Source organism: Chrysemys picta, chromosome 15, assembly GCF_011386835.1.
Source record: "Chrysemys picta bellii isolate R12L10 chromosome 15, ASM1138683v2, whole genome shotgun sequence".
Lineage (NCBI taxonomy): Eukaryota > Metazoa > Chordata > Testudines > Emydidae > Chrysemys > Chrysemys picta.
The window spans coordinates 8686718-8702746 of record NC_088805.1 but is presented as its reverse complement, the minus strand read 5'-3'; the positions used below and the strand labels follow the sequence as shown (position 1 = coordinate 8702746).

The window sequence follows — 16029 nt, the reverse complement described above, 5'->3', positions numbered from 1 at the left end:
CCCTCATACAGACTCAACTGCACTAGCAAGTTGTAAGGGCAGTTCTGTAATCAGGAGCCAAGGTTCTGCCCCTTCCCTTCCTACCGGCACTGGGGAGGGAATAAGAGGTTGTGCCAGCATCTTACTACTGCAAATCTGAACCAGAGGTCTAGGTAGCCAATGTGGGGATAAAGGGGGAGTTCTCACTCTCTTGCATAGGTATGTGTTATAAGCCAAAATCTAGACGATGAAGCTGAACCACAACTCTGCGACAAAACACCTGTGGGATCATTCTAGATAAGTGTAATTACTAACATGTTCGAGTTGAGTCCTCCTAGCAGACATTCATCCCCATTTTGAGTGTGTTTCTGTCTGGATCCCCTGAATCCAAACTAAAGGCTGAACACTACTTTCCCTGGCTTTATTGCAGCTGGAATGTGGGGGTGTCTGGCCGTAGTTTTCTGTGGAACACTATCCATTCAAAAGGCAAGATGTACCGGGTAATTCCAGTTACACTGCACAACCCACTTGCTGGGTGCATTTTATAAATCAGCAGTGGAGTAGTTAATTGTATGTCCTTTTAAATGTTTATACTGTAGTCTTTGACATTAACACCCTATTAGGATAAATGGGGGAAGTTTACACCTGTCTTGGTGGTGTGGTTTAAGATTGAAGATTCAATAATTTAGCAATTGCATCATTTCATATTAGGGAGGCCAACTGCAATCTAGAGTGCTGAGAATTCATTTAAAAAACTCATAGACCTTATATTTCAGAGAATACATCATCCATGGGATGAACCACAATGGGTGGAATTGATGGATTCCCTGTTTGTACTGCCTTATATGGATTTACCTGGGGCTGTCCTTTTATGATACATCTTTCACCACAAGGGGGCTGCATTTAGTGTATTAAAGGAGAAGCTTCCCTAGTTCTTGCTAGTCAGCATTCTAGCCCTGTAATGACTTTATCAGATGTGCTCTTCAGTTTTGCAGAGGTTTTGTTACTTTCAGTAAACAGAGAAACAGAATGTTGTCTTGTAGCAGCATCCATTGGAGTCAGTGGACCTGCCATGTGACATGAGTGACCTTTTGTAAGGCCAGGTCACTGTTGCCAGAAAATAAAGACCAATCTTTAACCAGCACTTCATGTCACACCTTTGTTACATACCTTCATTTCTCCATTTATCATACATTCATTTAACCCAACCCATGGGTCAACAGTAAGGATCATCACCTAAACTACCCCAATGCCTAACAACTCGCTACATAATGGAGATGACATGCCACCCACTGTAGCATTAGCATAGTAGCCACTCCTATGCCACCAGTATTCCATTTTCTGGCGCCTCAGTGGGAAATCTTCCCTACTTCAATAATAATAATTAATAACTAATAGTAAATAATTAACAACCCACAATCCTCAAATCCTGAAAACAAACAAATTCTTGTGGTGTATGTTAGGAGTCTGAAATGCCAGTTTTTATCCTAGCAGATTCCTTATAGCAGCTTGTCTTTAGTCATGTGAGACCTCTCTGTTTTTTAACAAGACAAGGACTTCTCTTTACATGCTCACAAATGTCATGTGTGTCAGGCTTGCAGTCAGGGCACATTAGGTCTGTTATTCATTATCATAATCATCCTCTCAAGGCAGCTTTGGCAAGCTCCCAACAAGACATCCACTGCCCTATTGTGGATTATCTTGCTCTACTTCCTGGTGGTGTCCATATGGCACTTAGGTCCTAAGCCAATGGGATCCTTAGTAACGCACAGCTCCAGCATCAATTTGCATGGGCTTGTGTGATGGGGTCTATCAGGCCTTCTCTGCCCCCTGCTGGAGGCATCAGCACCCTGACACTCCCCACCCAAGGAAAATCCATTCGGACTGGGTGACCAACAAGACAGTCTTCCAAAGGCCTAGAAGGGTCAGGAGGAAATACCGGCCAGTCAAGAACTAGCAGGCCAGTTAAGAAGGCTTGCCCGCTTTTACTCAGGGGCAGAGCTGGGTGAGACTAGGGCAGGGGAGGAGTGCATCAGGGCCAATGCCTTGCCCAAGCACTGCAATGAAGCACTTGCATCTGAAAAGATTTTTTTCTCTGTTGAAAGGTACGGACTGATGAATCCTGAGTTGCTATTTTGTTACGTGGCTGATACCAAGCTTACAGCACTGGCTACCCTGCCCCAAACAGGTGGCTAAACATTGCAGACTAAAGTGGGGAGTGCCTGCAGCACCCCATGTGACTCTGAAGGGGGCACTACAGAGAAGTCCCGTCTCTTACAGCTTGCTTGCCCGACTTCCTGATATCCTGCATTACTGAATCTTTCCATTTGACCTCCTCTTGGCCTTCCTTGTTCTCCTCACTCTGCACCCGGTGACCAGCTTGTCTTCTGCCACCACACACGTTTGTCTCTAACAGTTCCATCCTTTGTTCCATTTGTCCTCTTGAGCATCATGCTCTTGGCTGAGATCTCTCCCAAGCTTATTCCTTCCCTTGGTGATTGTCTGACTGTACTGGTAGCTCAGATATCCCTATCACCATCACAATTATACAAGTCTTGAATAACCTCTGCTTAGCGCTGAAGGAGTAGAATTTCAAACTGGACCAAATGCTTTCCTGTCTGGTGCTATCATGCTCTTTTTCTCTGCTCATGCAGCTGCGCTGTGCAGCATTTCCCCTCAATATCTTACTGAGATTATATACTCTTCAGGGCAAGGACTGTCTTTTCACTAGATGTATGTACAGTGCCTAGTACAATGCAGGCATGATCCCCTGATTGGGGCTTTAAGGGCTACCACAAAGTGTATAATGACAATCTCTGTTTTCAGTCCCACATGATGTGCAATCGCAGATATTCTACTTCTGTGTACACAAACAGCAAAACATGGATTTTTAGCCTAGATTACTTTTATTTTTAGATTAAGGGAAAGCAACAAAAATGAATAAATATAAAGTTTCCGTAAGAGAGCGCACAGTGTGTTACCCAGTAAAACATTATGCATCTGAACTGAAATTTAATGGAAGCAGAAAGAGTGTGTGGTAAAGGTGTAGTACTCAGAAAGCAGAATGCCATCATTCACTTACATGTTACAAGTGGATCTAACAGCACTTCTCTCATTCCAATGCTACTCAAAGGAACTTGGAAATCCTTCAAGCCCAACCTACCTTAAAACTGTTATTATCTTGCCGGGAATTTCCTTCAGGTTCTATTAGTATTTTAAAAATTGTTGTGCAGTTAGTCACTGAGAATAAACACAACTGTTATAATTTTTATAGGACCTAAACAAAACAATATATTATGCTTTACTGCCTCAGAACCAGCAGAGGGAGTGAAAGTTAACTAACAAACAATGTTCCCTAGTGCTGAGCTGAGATACCAAGGATAATGCTGGTGTAGAAACCAAATAACCATTATATTAATTTCAAGTCCCATAAGAAATGAAGAAATAAGCTGTCTGTGAAACAGAAAAAGATGATACTGGTAGCAAAAAACATTTTAATTCCATGCTTCTAAGTGGGTATTAGCAACAATAACATTAAACAAAATTAAACCATAAAAAAGTACTCAAGAGTGTCCTATTCATAGTCAGTGTATAGAATTTGATGAGGCTTTTGATATATTCTCTCCATTAGAGACACTAGAGTGAAAGAAGTGAAAAATCTATTTGTTGCCCTTGGCTTGTTCAGCCTGTTGTTCAGTTCATCCCTGTAATATTTCTCTCTCATATTCTCTCTCTCTCTCTCTTTAATAATTTGGGGGTTTCAAACACTGTTTTGCTCAGCCGCGCTGGGAAATGTTTAATGAATCCTCATGAATATACATGAAATGCTGTTACTGTTATCTGGTGAGGTAGTAGCTGTGGCTTTCTTGTCTCAGGTCTCAGCGTGATAGCTCACTGTCTCTCTTTTAAAAACGGTAAATCGTCCTGTGTTGTAGCCTGTGTGCTATACATCCATAGGGCACTCAAAAGGAAGATTCACATTGACTAGAGTGACAGGTAGATGGCTGGAGGTGAGGTAGAAGAGCTCTGCTCCCTGGCTTCCATCTTAGGTATCACATAATGGTGGTGGCTCACTAGAAGGAGCAGAGACTGATTGGACCAGTCATATTTATTTAGAGATTCTAGGCCAAATCAAAACTGAGGAGTAAGAAGGTTTATCTTAGGCTCCCTTAGACCCGCATACGTCCACTTACAGGTGAGTACTGGGATCTAAATTGGTGTTTCTTCTATGCTGGAAGGGGTATTCGGAGTACTCTTATTTAACGTTTATATTTAGGTAGCACCTAAAGGCCAGCTGCATCAGGGCCCTTTGTGTTACGTGCTGTACAAACACATAGTACTGATAAACAATTTGCTTAAATCATAGATTTTTTTTATTCATCAATTCATAGATTTTTTTAGGCCAGAAGGGACCACTGTGATCATGTAGTTTGACCTGTTATATAACACAGGCCATAGAGCTTCCCTGAATTAATTCCTGTTTGAAGTCCAATAGCTGTTGTTGAACTAAAGCATAACTTTTGGAAAAACATCTAATTGTGAGAAACCACCAGAAATCCTGGCAAGTTCTTCCAATGGTTAATTATCCATACTATTTTTAAAATGCCTTATTTCTAGGCTGAATTTGTCTAATTTCAGCTTCCGGAGTTATATCTTTGCTGGATTGAAGAGCCCCCTATTATCAGTGCCAAATATAATCTTACGACCCATAGTCAATATTCCCCTGTTTCTTAAAGGGGAGGGAGGGGGTATGATAACTGTTTGCAAGTATTTGAAAGGCACAAACACCAAGGAGTTCCTGAGTTTCTATGGTGATGGATGGCAGTATAAAACCATAAGGATGGAAAGGAATTGTTTCGGATGGTCCAAGGGGGGGAGGTAAATCTTGGAGTAATGAGATGAACTTGAGAAAAGGAAAATGTAGGCTGAGTATCTGGAATAAGTTCCTACTGTGAGATCAGTGCACAGAGGAGTACATTCCTAAGGAAAGTAGTAAAAACCTCATAATTTGATTAACTCAAGACTGCACAACGTTCTTGAGAATACTGTCGAGGACTAGATTAGATGATCTTTTCCATCTCCAACTGTTGTGATCCTTTGAATTTGCTTACTATTGCAATATAGTCTAGATAACAACACTTATAGAGCACCTTTCACCAAAGGTTTGCAAAGTGTTTTAATTAAACCTTACAATTCCCCTTTGAGATGAGCAAGCAGTAGTTTACCTGTTAAATACAGATTGGCAAAGTGAGGCACAAAGCATGGAATTCACCCCTCTGCACAGGGGCCTAAGATCTATGCATCACTTAAAATCATCCCAATCATTAAGTTAAATTAAAAACACAGGATCACCTGGCCCACATAACTAACTCTCCCAACCTGGATTGCGAACTATAAACTGTCCACAAATGGTCAGAAGAATTCTGAATAACAAATACATTTACGAATTTGGCAATCAATTGGTGAAGAAAGCAAAATGAATTGAAAAAAAATATTCTTTGGGAATCATTTCCTCAGCTATAATAGGCAGGTTTACTCAGACACCCTGCTGTGGTGGGCATGGTCATTTAACCCATCAGAAACATGTTTCTAAATCAGCTGCCTACAGTGTCACATTGGCCCCAGAGTATCATCTCAGTGAGACCGGATACAATCCAGAGTAACCCCAATGAAGCAAATGGAGATACTCTGGGTTTATGCTGAAGTAAATGAGATCAGAATCTGACTCCGTCTTTGAAAGGGATCAAAGACTGTTTTGTCTGCTTTGACACCTGGCACAGTATGTAGGAAAGATTTCCACTTCCAATGAATAGACTGCCCTAGCTCTTGTTTCCTACTTCAGCTATCCAGGGGAGTAAATCTCGCCAATTGCCCCAAACTGCACTGATCTATAATATCAAGTGGAATGTGCAGCAGAACGGATATAATGTTAAAAATCTACTAGGCTGAAAATAAAAACTAAACACCCCTCTGATTTGCACACGTAATCCCATGGTGCTGCTGACCCAGAATTGTAATGCAAATATTGTAGTTCAATCAGGCTATTTTAAGATAGGGTGGGAATGAGGCTTCTGCTTTCCCCAGAAGGAATGTACATCATTGCTGCTTCTTTAATTTCCCTTTGATTAAAAAAATATCAGACTGTCTGAAGAATATGTGGTATCTATCCTGTGTGCTGTGTGAGAGGAGAAATCAAAAGGAATGAAAAATACAGGTGAACTTGTCAATTCAGGTTCAGTGGGAAAAGCTTAGAACTTTTTGCTAGATGTGTTTTATATGGTTTGGTGGGGCTGACTAGGAAATCCAGAGGCTTTTTCTTTTTTTAAACCTAAAGTTCTGTGATGCATTGTAGGCAACCTAGACAAGGCATAGAGGAACAAGGCAGGCTGCGTTAAGCCTCTGTGTATTTCTCATCTCTTTCCCTCACATTGTTTAGGATCTTATATGAAATGTGTAGCATATCCATTAATCTGTTACCTAACGAGATGCATCTTTTGCTCTCTTTTAATGTATGTGGAAGCTAAAATACATTGTGGATTTATATTCTGGTGGATTTATTGGTTTGACTGATTCCTCTTTCCATTGCAGCTGGGCAAAATAAGTGGCGGAATGTTTTATTGTTGAATTTTGCTGGCTTTTCAGGTTCATGGAATGTTTGTGAAATTGAAGAAAATTTCAAAATAAGTCAGTAAAATTTTGTTCTTGGGGTCACTGAGGAGGCACTCGCAAATTTTCATGTGGCCTTTTCCATTTTGGAGCCATGTTGGCTGGTTGGCTATGATTGGTCTAACATCACATGATATTGGTTCTACATGGTGTTCTATCACTCCAAGTCTTCTATCCTGCAGCCAAAATGGACAAAGATAGCCGGTCTGGTACTTGAAAGTGAAATTTTGAAAATATGAAATGTCAGCCTAGACGTAGATTTCAGAAACTGATCTCCCCCTAACACCCACCCCTCAAAAAAGGTTCTTTAGATTTACACAAAAAGTGAGAATTTTCAAGGTATTAAAAACTATGTGAAATTAAGGGAGGGGGGAGCATTCATCCCCAGTTTTGCTCAGCCTTGTCTACCTGTCTTGATAGATGGGGTGGATGGATAGAACAAAGTTTTTACTGCCATGAGTTTGTGTGTGCTTAGATGCTACAGTGTTGGGCACATTAAAGCTGGTTAGAGAGACAGAATTTGTCTTTAGATGGCCAAGTGGCACTGTCATGAGTGAGAAGTGCTGTTTGTTCCAAACAAGCAGCAATAAAAACTTTTTTGCACCCCGCCGTCATATATTTTCTTTATGCTACTTATTTTGTTTGATCTTTGTCATTATTTTTTTTATTTTTATTTATTTTATTTTTTTAGCCTCCATCCCATTTTTCCCTTTTGAAATGCATTAGTTACTATAGAAACACTGCTGTGATTGGTATGGAAAGAGCTTAGACAACCCCAGCAGTACATTTGAAGCCACTTTATGTAATGGCTTGAAATTTATACCATGGTTTTAAAAATAAAGGCGTTTCTGTGGTGGTTACCATGGCCACATATGTGGTATAAATATATATATATAGCACTCTTAGATCATTGTTGGTAATTACCCCCTTCTGCCAACCTCCAAAGGGTGGTAACACCCCTGCCTGTAACTTTATTCCCCAGCTGTAGCATTTTGAATTATGCATCCAAGTGCTTCAGCAGCATCAGTTTTAACCTACTGAATGTGTTTAGTTGTTATGGAAAATGATCTATACACGTATGTATAAACTCTGCATTTATAATTAATTAGGCTTAGATCTACAATAGATAATCAGTGAGAGTCAGATTTTTTAAAGGTATTAGGCTATTACTCCCAGTTTATTAAAATTCTCAGTGTTACTATATTACTTCCCACACGTATGAAAGCTGTAACACTTTGTACTTTGATCCTGTCAGGTCTCCTAAGCAGGGTTGGTCAGGGTCAGTAATTTAATGGGTGAACTCCACGTGTTTCAGGAAGTGGTGTTGGTGATTTTAGTAGGGAACACTATTTTTCTCTCTGAGTCAGTACTGACCTCTTGCCTCAGCATGGCATTAAAAGACACTATGGAACAATGTATTGTAAACCCAATATTCTTGTCTCTTGTGATCATCAAAGACCTCTTAACGCTTGTCGCAAGAGTAGGGGTGTTTAATCCTGGTCCGGGATAAATCCCAACTTCAATCATTGTATTCTATCTAAATTCTCCCAGAACTTTCAAATGAAAGCAGTGCTGTTCATTACTTCCTGTCCTAACTTCAGTGTTGCCAGCTCTGATTTTACTGCAAGTCTCATGATATCTGATGTATTTCTTAAAGTTCCAGCTCCTGGAGTCACATGAATAAATAAGAATATCAACTTTAATTTTTTTTAAAACTATGTTTTTAGCCCTCATGTTGAGAGAGAAAAAGTTGAAAATACAAAAAGAGCACACAGTAAAGACTCAAAATTCAAAAGGTAAATTAGAAAAATTCAAATGTATTTTTTTTTTAAATCTCATGATTTTTAAGTCAATGCTTTCTGAGGGGCCTAGCCCATGAGTTTTGAACACTTGGGTTTGTCTACTGACAACTTTTTAACTATTAGCTATTGTAATTTTTGTCTAGTTTTGCTATGCATTGTTAAATAGCTACCAAGTTGCACCCCTGTGATGGCCACATTCCAGTGGTAGGTAAAGTGATCCCCGACTCTTCCTTACATAGGTATAGAGAATTTTAATTAGATAACATCTGTAAAGTGCTTTGTGATCCTCCGATCAAAATGTCTATAAAAGGCATTAGTAAAATAAGAGTAGTTAGAAAAAATAACTTTAAAATATATTCTAGTATGGAAAACAAATCTGGGTTAGGAAGCATAGGGCCAAATACAGCTCATAAGCCAACCTGATCCTCCACCACCAACAACCACGTATGCTGCCTTTAGTCCCCATTCCTTACTTATACTTATTCCAAGATAATTTACCTGTTATTTGAAAAGTGTTGCTATGTCATATTCCAACTAAATCATGCAAGTTGATTAAAAAAAGGGATTGGGCAATTATATGGATAACAAGAACAACTAGTGTTATAATAATGATACAGTTTTAAAAATAAAGTTTTAGAAGGGATGTAAACCCTCTTGCTACAGGCCATAAGCCAGTCTTTAACCCGGGGCCAGGAAGAAACTTAACCAGTGTCAGATTATTTCATAATTAACTGCCTTCTGCAGGGTTTCTTGGCACCTCCTTCTGAAGCATTTAATACTAGCCACTATTGGAGAAAAAATACTTCACTAGACAGACCACTAACCTGAACCAGTGTGGTATTAGCAATGTCCAGTGTTCCTAAATTCCATCACAGCATGGCAAATGCAGATTTGTACATCTTCCTAGGGAGGGGTGTTGTCTCGAGTGGGCAACATTCCTCACTCTGCTATAGCAAGATGTTTGTTTCAATGGCACGAGTTGTTGGATTCCTCTAATTTGGAGCCGGGAGAGAGAGGGGAAAAAAAACTAAAATGTTTCCACACAAACCTCTGGGTACAAAGCCTGGTAACCTCTCCAAAGCTCTGTCATATTTCAGCCAAGTAAGAGGGGAGATTTGGAAGCTTTCTTGAAGCAGACCCAGGAGGAACTTGCATTGTTCACATTATTGCTGGCATTCTCCACTTCCTGGACATCAGCCAACAGGAAATTCCTGGGATAAATCTTTCCACTCAGTCTTTTTATTATTATTATTTTTATTTTTAGAGAAAAAAAAGAGTGAAATTGTGCTTGATAGAACAAAGAATTCAACTTTAACCCCAAAACACATATATGTAATGTTTTATACAATTGTGCCCCTTTATGGTTGTATTCTTTTCTCTGAAGGATTTATGACCTCACACTCCTTGTTTCTGTGACATCACGTGGTGTTGCCATGGGCACCATTTTATTGTCAAAAACAAAGAGATTTTGCAGCGTTCTTTAGCAGTACAGGACACTAAGTACAGAGCAAAAAGAGACTACCCCCCCCCCAAATGATAAATCTGTTTTATTCAGCGCACTGATTTTTAAGAGCCTGTAGATCCAATTCAGTCCTGCTATGAGCATACATAATTCTGGTGAAGTCAGACAGTTGCAGCTATTTATCCCAGGGCTGAATTTGTCCCTGCATCCCAAAACCTTGGGATTTTCCTTTCCAATTCCAGGCCCCCTTCTTCCTCCCCCGCAAATGACTGATAGGTTCCAAACCTTTTATATATATATTATTAAGTGGCCATTTCCTCATATTAGCTGTGAGGCAGGGAGGGAAGCTTTCTGGGCAAAAGTAAGCCTGCTTTGCTCGGAGTTGTAAATGCCGGATGCTCCAATACAACAAAGTACATCATCAAAAGGTACACATAAACCACTGAGCATTACAATTCCCCTAAAATCAGAGGAAATGGGAGTTCTAGCAGCTCATGTCACTAAAAAGACACTTCTCTGGTGGCTGATGAAATAGCATTGATGCGCTCTGAAGGAAGGTCCTACCCTTCCTCAGCTGGAATGATGGTGGCTCCACCACAGGGCACTGGGAGAGGGGTGTAAAATGGGGTGACTCAGCAGCATTGAAATATGGAAGGATGTTTATCCTAGAAACCTCTGGCTGTGACTCGAGGTACGGCCGAGGGGAAGAGAGGAGGCAGACTTCCTAAAAACTAAAAGGTTAATATGCACACAGTCCAGGGGTTATATAAATACATACTAATGACAAGAACTGATAAGCATCAAATGCAAATCCATATACCTACACACATGCATATATAATTTTATCATCCATTAACAGTGAGAGGGCATAGGTTTCTCGGATAAGAGTCAACACAGATCCCTAAAGAAAGTAGTTAAGAGAAAAAAATTAAAATTCCTTTCCATATATGTATACTGCTTCAGTTAAGATTCTGCAGCTGCTAAATTCAGTGCCCCAGCTCTGTTATGGAATTCCAAAAGACAAGTGATCTCCTTGCCATATATTTGCTATAGAAAAAAGACACCAGGGGACAGGTAGGTTAAATGCCATATGGTTAACCCCAACATTTGTTTTAAATTATTCCTTGTATTTGAGTGTGTATCACCTTCTTGCTGAGTTTTGCTAATCTTTTATTTTGTAACAAGCTAATCTGGTGAGGTGGAGGGAAATGATAACTAACTAATATCTGTTTATAGCTGTTATCTGTCAAATCCATCTTTTCAGATGTTTCCTGTAGACCTAACCAGCTTAGAAGAGGATCCAAGAGAAAACCAAGAACGCAGAATCCCAGCATGGGAAGGAAAAGGAAAGTACTGCCTTAAAATCGACATACTGCCAGATGTAGTGCGTTTTAACATTGATATGGACTTGTTCACACTTGTCAAATCATACTGTGCTTGCTAATGTTGCATTTTAATCAAATACATTAGCCGTCTCTCTCTTTCCACTCTTTAGCAAACCTCTTCCCTTCATTTCTCCTCTCCTCTCATCCCTCCCTTCATTCTTTGTTCTTTTTCTGCCTGTCTCTTCCCATCTGATTCTTTGTCTCCCCTTTCTTTCCTCCCACCCCCTCAAAAACTCAATCCTACCTAATCTGCACTTTACAAAACACGTAGGTTAGACTGGTGCCTGCCTGGAGGAGTTTGCAATCTAAATTTGAAATACTCAGTACAGGCCATAAAGAGGCTGATAAGCAAGAGTGGTGGGGGCAGCTCGTTGTTAATCAGCAATGGGAGGATACATGAAACAAGTTGTTTTTTTTAAAAGGACAGATTTCAAGAAGAAAGTTGGGGGAGGGATGCTGTTCCAGGAGTTAGCGGCTGGTGTTTAAGGCATGGAGACAAGACTAGAAGAAAGTGGTGACATGGAGAGCAGCTTGGGCAGGGCATTAGGATGCAGGTGAGATGACAGTAGAGGTGGAGATCTTCAAAGGTAAGGCTGAGAAGCTTGAATCTGCTGTGGAAAGAGAGATGAGGCTAGTGAAGGGATTTGAAAGGGAATGGCTTGGTCAGAGTAATGGGAGAATCCTCTTCCTATCCCAGCTCTTTCTCCTCCTCAAATCCATGTGACACAAGAAAGTGTATTGTTAATTCCTCTGCCCCCTCAGTGTCTCTTCCCCGCGTTACTGGAGGTTGAGAGTGACATGGATGGATAGCAAGATTGCGCAGTGAACTGAGAGTGGCTGATGTGGATGGACGGCAGCAGCGCTGAGGAGAGCTTTGCTGAGGGCAGATCTGTGGGCTGTGAATGGCTGACATGGCTGGTTGAAAAGGACCTGTCCTGAAAGGCTTCCATCTAGTCTTAAGCTGGGGATGACTGACATGGCTGGACAGACAGTCAGCGCCATTGCCCTGCAGTGGGTTGAAAGCTCCTGCTGTGGGGAGACTGTCAAATGAATGAACAATCTCTGGGAAGATGACCCTCCCCAGAGCCCTGCTGTGAGATCTGTGCTGTATGTCGTGTCTTTCTACTTTGTATTGTAAGCTTTGAGGGGCAGGTATCTTGCCTGTATCTTTTTGTTTTTACCAGCTTGTAAAGTTCTCTATGCATTCCTGGTGAAAAAGGGCTAATGGGTCAATCCCCAAGAAATCCTTAATAAGCCCTCACTCTCTTCACTCAGGCATCCCTTCCCCTCCCATTAACCTCAAAGCATATGGCTATACTGCACAGTTAGCTCAGGTAATCAGTGCCCAGGTCTGAGCACCCAGGTTAGCCCAGGCATGAGCATGCCCAATGCAAAGCCCTACCCACATTGCGGTGGTCTCACTGTTTCTGCACTCTCCCATGTGTGTCTAGGGGCATATCCCATGGTTCTCTGGGCTGAGATACTCTAAGATTCTTTCCCAGTCAATTGTGTCAGTTGTGGGAGAACCTGCCTGTCCTTCACCGGGCACTGCAGCAAGGGCACTGGAGGAATACCAGCACTCAAGTGATTTTGCCTGCATCCTCTCTGCGAAATGAATGGATTCCACACCCAGTGAAAGCAGCACCTAGGCTCTAGTCTATACCCAGCTGGGTAAACTAGGTTGGACTTAAAACACCTCCAAATCTGGGGCAGAGGTTTCTCTGTGTGGATGGTAGAGGAATTTGGGCTAAAACAGGTCAGAGCCCAGGTTTATTGTGCAGTTTGGACAGAAACTGGGGAGTTTTGCGCCTGGGCAAGGATTTCAGGCTGTGGTCCCACTGTAATAGCTGACCTGTGTGTAATAGGACTACAGATTGCTAAGGAAGCAGGGCCAGACAGACACAGCATCAGTTTAGTCTCCTTCAGGCCCTGATCCTATCCACCAGCATGGATCACAAGACTGGGGCTGTGGTCAGTCTCTCAGAATCTCTTTTTCTTTAGAAAGATCCATCTTTTAACTCCTTATATTACTCACCTCATCACAATGCTCTTCATTCATTATGTGCACAGAGCATAGGGCTAGACTGAGCCTTTGTTGGATAGGGGCCAGAGGGACATGGCTGCAGAGAAAGCCCAGGAAGACTTCTGGCCGATTCAGCTCCACCATGGATGCTGCATGAGGTTCTTCCTACACCACTGCAGTGGGGAAAGGGCCAAGGCCCTACCTTAGCCTCACCTGCTCACTCCCCCTAGGAAGTCAAGTTCTGCCACTGGGACTAGCATGGAGCAGTCACTGCTCTCAAGCCACATTTCCTGGCTCCTCTGTAGAGACCTAAGTGAAAAAGGAAGGCAAGTGTCTTTGCACCTTCCCTCTATTCTTTTGTACATCAGACAGGGTCAGACACAATGTGGCCAGTGACATTTGGGGTCCTGCACACCCTATGTGCAGTACAGGATCCAAAACAAACCTTCCTCTCCCCCTCCTCCATTTAGGAAGGGGATATTTTTCAACTGTATTCTTACCACAAACCTAAAAATAAGGAGCCTAAGTCAAGGTCATGTCTTTTGGGGTGCCTGACTCATGATTTTTGTACACTGTGGATTGTCAAATACTGGGATAAAGAAAACTGAAGTCAATCGGAGTTACTCATCTCCTTTAAAAGGTTGGAAGGTGATTCACACACAGAGAGTGGAAACACCAGTTTACTGGCTGTCTCCTGCCAAGGGTAGGTTGATCCTGCCAGATGCGTAAGCACAGAGCTAGAATGCTTACCTTCTTGCAGGATCAAGTTCTAGGAACACAAGGGATCCCTGTAGCCTCTTCTCTCTGCCTCTCTCCTCTTCACACAGTTGCAGATGAGCAGCCACAATGATCTCAAATGTGGTCAGTGCTAACATTTTAATTACATTGCTGGTTCCTTTTAAGATAACACATAACAATACCTGAGCCAAGAAACTTTGGAAACCATGTATCCAAAGCATCTATTAACAAGCAAAACACATTAAAATGTTAGATTTATAGCACTCATAAAAACATGCCATGTAACAATAGCACCAGGCAATAGTTCAGACTGGTTCACCATGAAATATCATCAGGCCAATGACAATAAAAGGATAATCTTGAAACCGCTGTCAGGGCTAATATTCAGTAAGGATTTCTTATTTGATTTTCACCCCAGATGAGATATTACAGAAAATCCCCATTCCTTAACTAGAAGGATTCTTTTGCTTTCAATGGTACTTCTTGATGTGAATCAATTGCACCCCATCTCTCTCATTTACTGAGCGATAGCTATATCTGTCCCTAACCTTTTACTTTTGCACCCACAGACACAGTGGTTCTCCTTACGCCAGCCTAAAATCCAATACAGAATCTGTGGGAGGCATATTAATGATAAAAAACCTCAAGGTTGTGTTTGTATTGTTCATGAGGAAAGAGGAAATTACAGGCAGCCACAGGGTGCAGGAGTGTTTGAATCACCCCAGCTGTTTTCTAATTCTGAAAGGAAAGTTTTTAAACCTTTCTCCTTGTGAACTGGTGACATAAATGGTGTCATGCAGCCATGGGCTAAGGATTGCTTCCCCACCTGTTGCTTGTAGCCTGCACTATTACAGATCATCTGGAAACCATAAACCTCCCGTTCCATTCATTGTAAATCTACACTGATATTGTTAATTTTTTCTACCTTTTTTCTTTTGGGATATTAATAGTAAAAGTTCTTTCAGCTTACCCCACACAGCCTTGCCTCTTAAAGAATAGGGAAAATCCATTTGCAGTATAATGTATTTAGGCCCCACATTTCCATTAATGATAATCCACCATGTACAATTTCTCTGACTTTCTGATATGAAGTTTTTAATTGCCTGTCCCTAATCAATCTGTTTTCATAGATCTTCCTTTAGCGTTCATATTGTGCTATGGGTAGGGCCTTACCAAATTCACGGGCCATTTTGGTCAATTTCACAGTCCTAGGATTTTTAAAATAGTAAATTTAATTATTTCAGCTATTTAAATCTGAAATTTCATGGTGGTGTAATTGTAGGGGTCCTGATCGAACAAGGAGTTGGGGGGTGTATGACCGGTTCAGTCACAGAGACCCCCTTGGGACTGTCACCTGATGTGCTGAGATGACCTCTGAGCCCATTTTCTCTGCCAGTTTGGGCCTCCAGAACCCTGCCTTGTTCTGGGTGCTCCTGTCTCTAGCACCCAGACACCCAGCTCCCAATGGGTTCCTGTGGTGGGGCGACAACTCACCGCTGCGGCGCCTCCTGCTGGTCATCCAGGGAATTAGCGTTTCCAGCTCCAGAGTGCCCTCTGCAGGCCGGTGTCCTGCTTGCCACTGGGCCCGAGTCCCTCCTGGACCCCGGTGCCCCTTTCAGGCCAGGGTGCTGCCCCCTGGCAGTACCCCCACAGATCTGGGTCTCCTCTCCCCAGGGAACCTCCACCCTCTACCCCCATCTCACCTCAGTCTATGAGGCCGAGGCTGGGTCTACACTACCCGCCTGAATCGGCGGGTAGAAATCGACCTCTCGGGGATTGATTTATCGCGTCCCGTTGGGACACGACAATCAATCCCCGAATCGACGCTCTTACTCCACCAGCGGAGGTGGGAGTAAGCGCCGTCGATGGGAAGCCGCAGAGGTCAATTTTGCCGCCGTCCTCACAGCGGGGTAAGTCGGCTGCGATACGTCGAATTCAGCTACGCTATTCACGTAGCTGAATTTGCGTATCTTA

The 16029-nt window shown here is 42.0% G+C and overlaps 1 long non-coding RNA gene across 1 annotated transcript in view; it reads left to right on the top strand.

Annotated features, from left to right (window-relative positions):
* The window catches only part of LOC135975799 (uncharacterized), a 62927-nt gene extending 47417 nt beyond the window's left edge, over window positions 1–15510 (top strand). Inside the window, exon 3 of the long non-coding RNA XR_010592843.1 lies at window positions 11174–15510. This is a non-coding gene — a long non-coding RNA (uncharacterized LOC135975799). The remainder of the gene's footprint in view (window positions 1–11173) is intronic.
* The last annotated feature ends 519 nt before the right edge of the window (window positions 15511–16029 follow it).